Below are 14,510 nucleotides of genomic sequence, written 5' to 3'. Positions count from 1 at the left end.
AGGGCCAGAAGACATATTATAGATGGAATATACGCAGTGGTCCTTTAGAAAAAAATATTTGAAAAAAATCTATTTGGCCTGCCTGTCACTCTGCTGAGTGTTCTGGGTCCGTGTCTGCTGGGGGTAGTAGTTCTCCAAATAAATACGCAGCCAGCTAAGTGTTACAGCAGGCTTGCGCCAAATTATTTCCTGGCGTTCCGTAAGCGAACTCAGCCTCCAACCACAGGCCAATAAGCTGCACATTTAATTACAGTGTTGTGTTTCTGCATTCCTGGTAATACAGCATGCTGAGGGGTAGGGGTAGGCCTAGAGGACGTGGGCGCGGCCGAGGACGCGGAGGCCCTAGTCCGGGTGTGGGCACAGGCCGAGCTCCTGATCCAGGTGTATCGCAGCCGACTGCTGCGGGATTAGGAGAGAGGCACGTTTCTGGCGTCCCCACATTCATAGCACATTTAATGGGTCCACGCGGTAGACCTTTATTAGAAAATGAGCAGTGTGAGCAGGTCCTGTCGTGGATGGCAGAAAGTGCTCCAGCAACCTATCGTCCACCCAGAGTTCTGCGCCGTCCACTGCTGCAACTCAGAATCCTCTGGCTGCTGCTCCTCCTTCCTCCCAGCCTCCTCACTCCATGAAAATGAGACATTCTGAGGAGCGGGCAGACTCCCAGGAACTGTTCTCGGGCCCCTGCTCAGATTGGGCAGCAGTGGTTCCTCTCCCACCAGAGGAGTTTATCGTGACTGATGCCCAACCATTCGAAAGTTCCCGGGGTCCGGGGGATGAGGCTGGGGACTTCCGGCAACTGTCTCAAGACCTTTCAGTGGGTGAGGAGGCCGATGACGATGAGACACAGTTGTCTATCAGTGAGGTAGTAGTAAGGGCATTAAGTCCGAGGGAGGAGCGCACCGAGGATTCTGAGGAAGAGCAGCAGGACAATGAGGTGACTGACCCCACCTGGTTTGCTACGCCTACTGAGGACAGGTCTTCAGAGGGGGAGGCAAGGGCAGCAGCAGGGCAGGTTGCAAGAGGCAGTGCGAAGTCCAGGGGTAGAGGCAGGGCCAGACCGAATAATCCACCAACTGTTTCCCAAAGCGCCCCCTCGTGCCATGCCTCCCTGCAGAGGCCGAGGTGCTCAAAGGTCTGGCAGTTTTTCACTGAGAGTGCAGACGACCGACGAACAGTGGTGTGCAACCTTTGTCGCGCCAAGATCAGCCGGGGAGCCACCACCAGCAGCCTCACCACCAACAGCATGCGCAGACATATGATGGCCAAGCACCCCACAAGGTGGGACGAAGGCCGTTCACCGCCTTCGGTTTGCACCGCTGCCTCTCCCCCTGTGCCCCAACCTGCCACTGAGATCCAACCCCGCTCTGAGGACACAGGCACTACCGTCTCCTGGCCTGCACCCACACCCTCACCTCCGCTGTCCTCGGCCCCATCCAGCAATGTCTGTCAGCGCAGCGTCCAGCCGTCGCTAGCGCAAGTGTTTGAGCGCAAGCGCAAGTACGCCGCCACGCACCCGCACACTCAAGCGTTAAACGTGCACGTAGCCAAATTTATCAGCCTGGAGATGCTGCCGTATAGGGTTGTGGAAACGGAGTCCTTCAAAAGTATGATGGCGGCGGCGGCCCCGCGCTACTCAGTTCCCAGTCGCCACTACTTTTCCCGATGTGCCGTCCCAGCCCTGCACGACCACGTCTCCCGCAACATTGTACGCGCCCTCACCAACGCGGTTACTGCCAAGGTCCACTTAACAACAGACACGTGGACAAGCACAGGCGGGCAGGGCCACTATATCTCCCTGACGGCACATTGGGTGAATTTAGTGGAGGCTGGGACAGAGTCAGAGCCTGGGACCGCTCACGTCCTACCCACCCCCAGAATTGCGGGCCACAGCTCGGTGGTGGTATCTGCGGCGGTGTATGCTTCCTCCACTAAACCACCCTCCTCCTCCTCCTCCTCGAACGCAACCTCTGTCTCGCAATCAAGATGTGTCAGCAGCAAAAGCACGTCGGCAGCAGTCGGTGTCGCGCGTCGTGGCAGCACAGTGGTGGGTAAACGTCAGCAGGCCGTGCTGAAACTACTCAGCTTAGGAGATAGGAGGCACACGGCCCACGAACTGCTGCAGGGTCTGACAGAGCAGACCGACCGCTGGCTTGCGCCGCTGAGCCTCCAACCGGGCATGGTCGTGTGTGACAACGGCCGTAACCTGGTGGCGGCTCTGCAGCTCGGCAGCCTCACGCACGTGCCATGCCTGGCCCACGTCTTTAATTTGGTGGTTCAGCGCTTTCTGAAAAGCTACCCACGCTTGTCAGAACTGCTCGGAAAGGTGCGCCGGCTCTGCGCACATTTCCGCAAGTCCCACACGGACGCTGCCACCCTGCGCACCCTGCAACATCGGTTTAATCTGCCAGTGCACCGACTGCTGTACGACGTGCCCACACGGTGGAACTCTACGCTCCACATGTTGGCCAGGCTCTATGAGCAGCGTAGAGCTATAGTGGAATACCAACTCCAACATGGGCGGCGCAGTGGGAGTCAGCCATCTCAATTATTTTCAGAAGAGTGGGCCTGGTTGGCAGACATCTGCCAGGTCCTTCGAAACTTTGAGGAGTCTACCCAGGTGGTGAGCGGCGATGCTGCAATCATTAGCGTCACCATTCCTCTTTTATGCCTCTTGAGAAGTTCCCTGCAAAGCATAAAGGCAGACGCTTTGCACTCGGAAACAGAGCCGGGGGAAGACAGTATGTCGCTGGATAGTCAGAGCACCCTCCTGTCTATATCTCAGAGGAGGAGGAGGAAGATGAGGAGGAGGGGGAAGACACAGCTTGGCCCACTGGTGAGGGTACACATGCTGCTGGCCTGTCATCCTTTCAGCGTGTATGGCCTGAGGAGGAGGAGGAGGAGGAGGATCCTGAAAGTGATCTTCCTAGTGAGGACAGCCATGTGTTGCATACAGGTACCCTGGTACACATGGCTGACTTCATGTTAGGATGCCTTTCTCGTGACCCTCACGTTACACGCATTCTGGCCACTACGGATTACTGGGTGTACACACTGCTCGACCCACGGTATAAGGAGAACCTTTCCACTCTCATACCCGAAGAGGAAAGGGGTTCGAGAGTGTTGCTATACCACAGGACCCTGGCGGACAAACTGATGGTAAAATTCCCATACGACAGCGCTAGTGGCCGAAGGCGCAGTTCCGAGGGCCAGGTAGCAGGGGAGGCACGGAGATCAGGCAGCATGTACAGCACAGGCAGGCCAACACTCTTTAAGGCCCTTGACAGCTTTATGGCTCCCCAGCAAGACTGTGTCACCGCTCCCCAGTAACGGCTGAGTCGGCGGGAGCACTGTAAAAGGATGGTGAGGGAGTACGTAGCCGATCGCACGATTGTCCTCCGTGACGCCTCTGCCCCCTACAACTACTGGGTGTCGAAGCTGGACACGTGGCCTGAACTCGCGCTGTATGCCCTGGAGGTGCTTGCTTGTCCTGCGGCTAGCGTCTTGTCAGAGACGGTGTTTAGTGCGGCTGGGGGAATCATCACAGATAAGCGTACCCGCCTGTCAACCGACAGTGCCGACAGGCTAACACTCATCAAGATGAACAAAGCCTGGATTTCCCCAAACTTCTCTTCTCCACCAGCGGACAGCAGCGATACCTAAGCAATAGGTAGGCTGCACCCGCGGATGGAAGCATCGTTCTGTATCCCCATCAAAAACGGGGACCTTTTCGCTTCATCAATCTGTATATAATATTCCTCCTCCTCCTCCTGCTCCTCCTCCTGAAACCTCACATAATCACGCCGAACGGGCAATTTTTCTTAGGCCCACAAGGCTCAGTCATATAATTTTTCTAAACAATTTTTATACGTTTCAATGCTCATTAAAGCGTTGAAACTTTCACCTCCACCAATTTTTATTTTAACTGGGCTGCCTCCTGGCCTAGTTACCAATTAAGCCACATTAACCAAAGCGATTAATGGGTTTCACCTGCCCTCTTGGTTGGCCATGGCCAATTTTTCTGATGTACATTAGTACTGTTGATACAGCAATTTTTGTGGGCCCTCGCCTACAGTGTAATCAAATGAATTTTTAGCCCACCTGCATTACAGCTGACGTTACATCCGCTGTGTTGGGCAATGCAATGGGATATTTTTATGTACCGCCGGTGGGTTCCAGGGAGCCACCCATGCTGTGGGTCCACAGGGAGTTGTAAATGCATCTGTTTCCACTTCTAAAGAACCCCAGTCTGACTGGGGAATGCAGTGTGGGCCGAAGCCCACCTGCATTAAACATGACATTACTACCTCAGCTGTGTTGGGCAATGCAATGGGATATATTTATGTACCGCCGGTGGCTTCCTGGCACCCACCCATGCTGTGGGTCCACAGGGAATTGTAAATGCATCTGTTTCCACTTCTAAAGAACCCCATTCTGACTGGGGCATGCAGTGTGGCCACCTGCATTAAACATGACATTACTACCTCAGCTGTGATGGGCACTGCAATGGGATATTTTTATGTACCGCCGGTGGGTTCCAGGGAGCCACCCATGCTGTGGGTGCACACGGAATTCCCATTGCGGAGTTGTACCTGCCTGTGACTATTTATAAAAAACCGCGGTCTGACTGGGGCGTGCAGACACCTTGACAGAATGAATAGTGTGTGGCACATAGGTTCCCCATTGCTATGCCCATGTGTGCAGCTCCAGATGGAGGTGGCACAGGATTGGATTTCTCATTGCCTCTGTACAGCATTGTGGGCTATCGCCCCGCCCCTTTTAAAGAGGGTCACTGCCTAGCCGTGCCAACCCTCTGCAGTGTGTGCCTGCTTTTCCTGTGGCAGACGCACTTATAAATAGACATGAGGGTGGCGTGGCATGAGTGCAGCTGAAGGCTGGGCAGGGACAGTTTGGTGTGCGCTGTGGACACTGGGTCGTGGGGGAGGGGGGGGGAATTGGCAGCATGTAACCCAGGAGAAGTGGCAGCGGAGTGTCATGCAGGCAGTGATTGTGCTTTGTTGGAGGTAGTGTGGTGCTTAGCTAAGGTATGCATTGCTAATGAGGGCTTTTCAGAAGTAAAAATTGTTGGGAGGGGGGGGCCCACTCTTGCCGCTATTGTGGCTTAATAGTGGGACCTGGGAACTTGAGATGCAGCCCAACATGTAGCCCCTCGCCTGCCCTATCCGTTTCTGTGTCGTTCCCATCACTTTCTTGAATTGCCCCAATTTTCACAAATGAAAACCTTAGCGAGCATCGGTGATATACAAAAATGCTCGAGTCGCCCATTGACTTCAATGGGGTTCGTTATTCGAAACGAACCCTCGAGCATCGCGAAAAATTCGTCTCGAGTAACGAGCACCCGAGCATTTTGGTGCTCGCTCATCTCTAATTGTGAGCTTTCTGTATTTCCGAAGTGCACTAACACAATATGAAACCATTTGAATGGAGAGACAATACTCAACTCCCTTCATCAGTCTCCTAAAATTTGACTGGAGTTTCACCTCATTTGCTCCACCACCAGTGCTGGCTGAGTGAACTGAAGCAGTTTTGGGTTGAAAGTTGCTAAAAGTTTAGTTAGATCTGAACCCAAATCTTGGACAGTTTGTTTTAGCTGAACCCACTAAATTATCATCTGCCACATGGCAGAAAGGAGAAAATGGAAGGGTCTTCATGACCTCAAAGTATGCCATAATGCCTTGCAAACAGCTTTCCCAACCAATCAGCAGGCAGTATAGGGGTGAGGTCGGAGCCACTATAAAAGGCTATGCACCATTTCAGCCAGAAAAAGAGGATGTGTAAGATGATGTCTGTGAGGGACAGATTGTACTGTATAGTGTACACTAATTGCAGTTAAAAGCAATGCACAAAGTGTTGGGCATCTGTTCTGCACACAATCCATTTCATCGCCATTTAAAGTATGCAAAGTTTACAGAGTAAATGCCCTTTTACACACAAAGATAATCATTCAAACAACTGAAAGATTGAAGGATTTAGCAATCTATTTGCATAAAGTGTCATCTTCATTTGCATGTAAAAGAATCTCCAGGAGTTGTTTGCAGAGCCATTCCTTTGTTCTATTCCCAGCTTCTAGCAAATTGCATTGTTCTCCTCATGGCTAGTATAAATATGCTGCAAGGAGAACATCCTGCATTCTTTTGAAAGATGAGCAAAATGCATTCAAATGGAATGTATTTTCTTAGTCTTTCAGCGACTGAATGATGGATTTCAAGTTTAACTAAAATCCATCGTTCAAACAAAAGTGCCCATTGCTCACGTTTACATGTAACGATTATTGCTCATTTTCAGCCTTTTGGACGAATTTTGAGCAACCGTACTCTGCCAAGCTTGATACTCGTTCAAGTATTAACATACTCGATGGTGCTCGCTACTCGAGAGAACATCACGTCGTGTTCAACCCAGCCCCAGTTTTGGCCCCTCCCCGCTATGACGTGTCAGTTTTGCCCCCTCCCCGCTGCGATGCTGCGCACGTCAATGGTAGTTTGTGGCTGGCTTGGGGGAGGAGAGAGAGAGAGATTGAGAGAGAGAGAGAAAAAAAAAGCTCGGCAACCGGCGGATTCCATACAAAAATGCTCGAGTCTCCAATTAAAGTCAATGGGGTTCGTTACTCGACTAGAGCTCTCGAATTTTTTGAAAAGCTCGACTCAAATAACGAGGACCTTAGCATTTGGGTACTCGCTCATCTCTAGTGATAATCGTCACGTGTAAAAGGCCCTTAAGAACTACAGTAATGACCAATTCAAACAAGAAGAGTGAGGGTCCTGCTTATAATTGCTCACAATCAATGAGCAAATAAGGCTAACAGAAGAGGAAAAAGTGCTCGTTTTGTAGAATGCTTCAGTCATTTTTTTTAAACAAAATAGAGAAAAACACATAATGCTGCATGCGGAGGTCACGTAGTCCAAATATCTGTATGCACATTTATGAAGTGCATTATCAATGGAGCAAATGGAAAAAAAAGTAAAAATAACCAAGGTTTTAGCATAAAGCACAACATATTGAATGAAAATAAACTAAATAATAGTAAAAAAAAAGTACTTGCTTTTGGTAATATTGACATTTTCATGTGCACTGCCATTCTAGTATACAATTGTGTGGCAGAAATAATGATGCTATTATTTCCTTTTTGCCTATTGTCAGTGTGTTTTAAATACTGAAATAGTAGAGCAGTGCATATTCCTTTTTGCATACCATTATTCACCTATAAATAAACTATATCTTCCGTTAAAATGCATGTAAGATTCATGTCAAATACATATTATTCAGAAAATGTCCCACAGAGCTAAATACAAAATTATAATGAGATGACCTGGGAAATAATCCCTATATTATGCTCATTCTAGAAACTTGCCAATGGGCAGGAAGTTAACACAATTTTTATGAGTTTATATTAAAGGCCTGCTGTTTTAATGATACTTATGAGAGCGGCAACTATATTTTTAATAATGAAACTTGACGAGTCGGGTGGGAAAAATCTTATAAAACTTGTATTGTATTCAAGTTTAGGTTTTTGAAATCTGAGTTGAAAACTATGTTTCTGACCTACAGCAGTCGCAACTTTTATATCCAATTTTCTGCCAAGCAAACAGCACATTTACAACATTTCTGTGTTATTATGAAGAAGACAGTGAGATGTAAACATCATTTTATCCCCATATAAATGCAAAGAATAAGCAATGTCAATTCATTTTTAAAGCAGCCCCCAAACTGATAGGATGAGATGGTATTTATTTTGCATGTCCTGCAGGCGATCGTAAAATGTGATTATATGTGACTCTATTGAAAGGAGGAACATGATAATAACATCATGTATAGCTCTGATGAAATTCATATGTCACAATACCTGCCAGGACAAGATGCTTCATCTTCCTCTTCCCGTACATTCAGCTTTATCTTCTAATATGAAAACCTAATGAAATTGTCTTTCTATTCAGCTGTACAATGCCACAGAAATGAATTGACTGCTAATGCGCATTTCAAACAGAGAATGGAGAATGAAAAGTGCAAGGGCATTTTCTAAAGGTCTAAAACAGTTACTTGGATAAAAGATGATAAGAATGAGCTCGAATTGACGGAGCACTTCCCGTGAGAGCTTGTTTCCATAATAACCCACTAATTTAATACATAATTAAGGGTTTGTTTAAATCATTTGTACTGTTAAGGTAGGCAATAAAACAGAGATAATTTGTGATGTTTGGCGTGAGAGCAGAATAGAAAGCGAAGACTTCTTTTACATGGGGCGATAAATCGTTTGCAAGAGCAAACCATGGCAGAGTTCGTTCATTCGCTCGTGCAGCTTGTTTATAGAGGAAGATGAATTGTTTGTAAGGGATCATTCACACATCCATATGTGTGAGCGGTTTTTCTTTTAAATTGCCCACTGTCTCATAGAGGTGTTTTGTATGTATCATCGCCTATACGTAATGGAATGTGTATGGACAGTGTTGCATACGCGGCCCATAGGGCTGTCCCTGCATGATATGCGATGCAATAGAGCATGCTGCAATCTTTTTCACGCACGTTATCCACACGCAGTGTTTACGGCTTGAGAGCTCTTTTACATGGGTGCTGCGAATTTCGGCCGCCCGAATTGAGTTAGAAAATCACGTGAGCTGCATCTTCTATCTCCTTGTCCATTCAGGTGGCCAGGTGTGGCATGTAAACGACGCAGCCAGGAATACCGTCGGCCAGGGGGAGAGAGTTCAGCTTTGTTAATCTCCCTTACCTCCACCTCTCCTACTCCTTGCTGGCTGCAGAGCTAGTCAAGCTAAACTCCCTCCCCAGCCTATGGGAGCTGCCGGCAAGGGGAGGGGGAGGGACTTGAGCAGCACGTGCCACTGTTAAACTCCCTCCCCCTTCTCTAATGGTTCTCATAGGCTCCCATAGGAGTCTATGGGAACGGTCGGCATATTCCGGCAAAAGATAGGACAAGATCCATCTTTCCCAGCTTGCATAAAAGCCGGAATGCACTCTGTATGCGCTATTTTTTCCGACCAGCAGATTTTACGCACCAGAAAATCACCCATCTGAAGAAATGCACTGGAATCCAATGCTTCAGATGGTCATGATTTTCGCCTGACACTTTATCGCAGTAAGATTTGCTGCGATAAAACGTGCATGTGAATAACGCTTAATGTGAATGGATGAATGAAAATCCATGTACTTTCATTGACTCCGTTCACCACGTATCATGCGGCCATGCATCGTACGCAGATTTCAAGGTTGAATCACGGTCGTGTGAATGAGTCCTAACTGCGTACAAATATCGTTCAGTCATTTACATTCATTGAACCAGCAAATGGGAATGACTAAACGATCGCTGTGTTTTTTTACGCACCCAAAAATCGTTTATCTGAATGGAATCCGATGCTTCAGATGGTCGGGATCTTTGGACGCGCTACAATAGCTGCATGTATACGGTCATGTGAATAAGGCCTGAGGCACATTATTCTCTTTTTAGATAGATTTACATTGTGAGTGTTTAGACCAGACTCTGTCCATTAAAATGTTATACTATAAAAGTACTTAAAGGGGTTGTCCCTGCGCCGAAACGGGTTTTTTTTTTTTTTTTAACCCCCCCCCCCCCCCCCCCCCGTTCGGCGCGAGACAACCCCGATGCAGGGGTTAAAAAAACAACCCGCACAGCGCTTACCTGAATCCCGGCGGTCCGGCGTCTTCATACTTACCTGCTGAAGATGGCCGCCGGGATCCTCTGTCTCCGTGGACCGCAGGGCTTCTGTGCGGACCATTGCCGATTCCAGCCTCCTGATTGGCTGGAATCGGCACGTGACGGGGCGGAGCTACACGGAGCCGGCATTCTACACGAGCGGCCCCATAGAAGACTGCAGAAGACCCGGACTGCGCAAGCGCGGCTAATTTGGCCATCGGAGGGCGAAAATTAGTCGGCTCCATGGGAACGAGGACGCCAGCAACGGAGCAGGTAAGTATAAAACTTTTTATAACTTCTGTATGGCTCATAATTAATGCACAATGTACATTACAAAGTGCATTATTATGGCCATACAGAAGTGTATAGACCCACTTGCTGCCGCGGGACAACCCCTTTAATCAGTGTTAGAGATTTCATTACATGTTGTCGTTTTGATGGAGAGACAGATGGCCCAATGCAATTAAAAGAGTTAATGACACTATTTAGTAAATGTTAATATACAGTTCCAACCAGGAGAGGCTATTTAGATAACACACCCAGCCCTATTTCCCCATTTCATTACTTAACAATTTAATTGCAGAAACAGATAAATAACAAGAAAATTCTATCACCATTCTTGCTTATAACAGTCTTTTTTTACACCCTTTTTGTCATTACCAGCGTAGGTTTTTCTATGGAGAAGTTTAGCACTGGGGTTGCCCTTCTCAGGGCGGTTATTCCATTTCAGAGGGAAAGTAATAGGTATTTGATAGGGTCTCTATTTAGTTTTTTTAGTGTATGATTAAAAGTTAAGCTTTATCGTCTAAAAGGGTGTCCGCTTTAAGTTTTTTCTAGTAATAATGAGTAATGTATGTTAGCAGTCCCTAGGCTTCCTTTTATTCCTGTACTAAAAACAAGAAAAGGCGGCCGATATACGCTCGTGTGAAAGAGTCCGTAAAGTGACATATGTCAGATTTCCAAAATCTTGCTTGGTCATTAAGGTGCAAAAAGGCATCTTGGTCATTAAGGCGCAATAAAATATGTGATCATAAAACTGTTGATAGTTCAGTTAGATTATTTTTGTCTCCAATAGTGACTTAGGCAGCAATCAGACAATGTTTCATTAATAATCAATAAAGAGATACAGGTAACTCCAAAGGGTTCACTTACTTTTTGTTACAACTGTAGATGAGCAGACCAAATCCAAATATAGAAGTGGCAGTGACCTTCTATGGCAGTGATTGGCTGCAACAGTTGCATGTCCTGGTCAGCAACCACCAGGAAGGACAGAGTGGTTGTGAAGCTATTTTAAGCCATGAGAAAATAGGTACACCCCATTGTAAAATAGTAATAATACATAGCTAAATAATCATTATGTACATAAACAATAGATAATTGTATCTTCCATTTTAGGGCCTACTTCACATGATCATATGTGTTTATACGTTCGCCTCTATGCACCAAATTATCGCATGAATGAAGAATTGTCGCGATCACGTCCCAATCTTAATGAGCCTATTTCATGCCATTCACATGTGTGGCTGCTGCATATTGGCAAAAGCGATGAAAACCATTGATCATTGTAAAATGCTTGGAATGACTTATAATGCTTAATTCGGACAAGCTGTCTTCTTTTCGCAGCATTGTACACAGAAAAACTCCCTCACCTTACCTTTTTTAATGTTTCCATAGAAGCCTAAGGGAGCTTCCTGCGTATTTCGGCAAAAGATAGGGCAAGACCTATCTTTTGACGCGGCATATAAAATGTGTTATTTTTCCCAGTGTGATTTTATTGCGCCCCCAAAAATTGCTCATCTGAATGAATACATTGGAATCCAATGGCTCGGATGGTCGTGATTTTGGGGTAATTTTTTTACGCAGTTAAATACCGGCGTAAATACTGTCTTGTGAATAAGCCCCAAGTGTGATTTCGAACCGCAGTGTTAAATTTCAGACTTAGCCGATTTATACATTAAAAAAATGTCATGATTTTTGCACATAAATAAAATGACATATTGGTTATTTTTCAGACAATTTTGTTGATTTTTTGCTAGGATGTTGAATTGTTAACTTCTAATCAACATCTGAAGCTGCTAGAAGTTGGAATACATCAGAGGATGAAAATACTTCACTTAAAGCATGAATTTTTACCCTGATTGGTAAGTGGTTGACTGAAAGATGCTGGTAGCCTAATCACAATATATGATTGGTTTGATATCATTTAATGATAAAACTGATGATACTAAAGTGATTTCAATAGTCACTAAATGCTGTGTTTGCCTTGCGGTGGATAAATCAGAAATGCATTATCATTGTTTCTATTTGCAACTGCTCTTTTAACAGGAGTGCATTTTAATCATTTCTGCTATAGTTCTCAGTGGCTACATTTGAAAGATTCGGGCAGTTTACCACTCGTGTTGGAATTAATTTGGAACTAATTGAGAATGCATTAAATTAAACCGAGAACTTCTAGGTCAAGCCAGGATTCTACTTTGCAATCAGAAATGACTAAAAAATTGCACCCTGGGCTACAGAGAGGGGAAAAAAATCTTCAACAATTACAAGTAATGCTAGGTAATTGAGTGCAACTGATGTGACACTGCTCTCTGGTGGCTTTCATTGAGGCATTTGGTGGAAAAATATATCACATAGAGCAAAGTTGACATATTAAATATAGCTATTATTCAGAAGAATTTATCATATCCTTTTTCTGCAAAAAATGAAAGAATGCCTATGCAGCTGAAATGTACTAAGGGCTGTTTTTGTACAGTTTATATAATTCTTACTACTTGTAGAACAAGCTCACACAATAGGTTGCAAATGGTTTCACACCTTCAGGGTTTATTCAAACAAGCGTATATCGGCCGTGTTTTCATGACCAACTGCTATACGCGACCATCTGATGCATTGGATTTTAATGCATCCGTTCATATGGGTGAAAAATGTCCAGCCGGAAAGCATAGTGCATACGGTCGGAAAAGATAGGTCTGAACCTATATTCCGTCTGGAATACACAAGCTGGTCATATAGACTCCTATGGGAGCCTATGAGAGCTGCCGGAAAAGAGAGGTGGGACATAATTTAGCAGCGTCTCAGATAAACTCCCTCCCCCTCTCCGCCCCTTGATGGCTGTCGGCAAAAGGAGTAGGCAGGATGGAGCGGGAGATTAGCACACTAGCTCCAGCCTCGTCCCACCCTCTCCCTTTGCTGACAGCAGAGAGGGGGAGGGAAGAGGGAGGGAGTTTAGCAGAGCTAAACTCTCTCCCCCCACCCTACAGTATTCCAGTTGCGGCGTTTGGACACACTTTTTCATTCCATGTTTTTTCTTGATTTTTTTTCAATATATTCTACATTAATAGATTAATAACAAAAACATGAAAATTACAAAAACAAGGAATTAAGCAGTAAACAAAAAAATAGTTAACAAACCAGAATATGTTTTATATTCTCCAAAGTAGGCCCCTTTTGCTTTGATGACAGCTTTCCGCTTATTGGTTATTTGCAGGGACAGACGGTAAGCGGAGTTCTCATATCTTGCTGTATCTGCTGCTCTCCACACAGACTATAGTAACATTACACGGTTCCCACTGAAATCAATGGATTCACCATATAACACTTGGACATGCTGGGACCTCCAGAGTGATAGATCAATATTTCATTGACACTCTCACAGTGGCGTCATTAGAAAAAATACAGTTTTTTATTTTACTACAGACAGCCCTATTGATGGAATGTTGTCTGGTAAAGGGGAAACCCCTTTACGTGCTCCAAAGAGTTGTGCTTAGAGGTGAGTGTATAAACATGCACCATATCTTCTTTGTATTGCCATATTCTGCTACCAATGAAGGAACCTCTCTTTACCTTTTATACTTGTCCCTGCTATGATAGAATGTAGCTTGGAATGGCATACTCCCCACAGTGGTTTACTGCAGATTTCTAGGGTGAAACAGAACTTGACAAACTTTTTTTTAACAGTAATATTTTTATTAACATAAGCCAAACAAAAAGAATTACAACAATAAATACATTGGTTATTAACATATACATCAGACGTTAGACAAACAATTCGACATTTCTCTTTTTTAAATCCAAACCACCCACTCACAACTACTGCTGTGAAAGAAAGGAAGAGATAACAAGAAAATCAAACTTAAAAAAAAAATCATTTGCTTAAAAGACTATGGCTTAGAGGGGTTGTCCCACTTCTGGCTGTTTTGCTGCAGTAAGCAGACAGATCCATATATTGCTAACGGCTCCTTTACACTGGCGATCGTGAATTTTTACCCCGGATTTTTGAGTGTCAGCGCTGCTTTTTTTCGTAAAAACATTGCTTGCGTTTTTTTTGTGGTGTTTTTTCGGGTGATTTTTTTTAGTGGGAAAGTCAATAGGACTTTCTAATGTTAAAAACGCATCACGTCGCACAAAAATCGAATGTTTGTGCTTTGCGATGTGATAAAAAGAAAGCCCCATAGGGAAACATGGGAGCTTAAAAAATATGCAAAATGCAGAAAGATAGGGCACGTCGACGTTTTTTTTTTACTGAAAACATCACAAATGTGAAGGAAACCATTAAAAATCATTGGTTTCACAATTCTGCATTTTCATTCACTTTCACATTGCGCTGAAATCGCACGATTTTATTGCCAGCGTCAAGGCGCCCTCAGTGGCTGATACTGAAAACTTAGTCCTATTCACTTCAATAGGACTCAGCCTGCAGTACTTACCCAGGATGCTGCACAATGTACAGAGTTGTCTGCTTCCGCAAAACGATACAACCCTTTAAATCCATTCATCCCGTAATTCTAGGAATGACTGGAGTTTATTAATCTAAGCATAATACATT

Source organism: Eleutherodactylus coqui, chromosome 5 (assembly GCF_035609145.1).
Source record: "Eleutherodactylus coqui strain aEleCoq1 chromosome 5, aEleCoq1.hap1, whole genome shotgun sequence".
In the NCBI taxonomy this organism is placed as follows: Eukaryota; Metazoa; Chordata; class Amphibia; order Anura; family Eleutherodactylidae; genus Eleutherodactylus; species Eleutherodactylus coqui.
Note: the sequence above shows the minus strand (reverse complement) of the source record.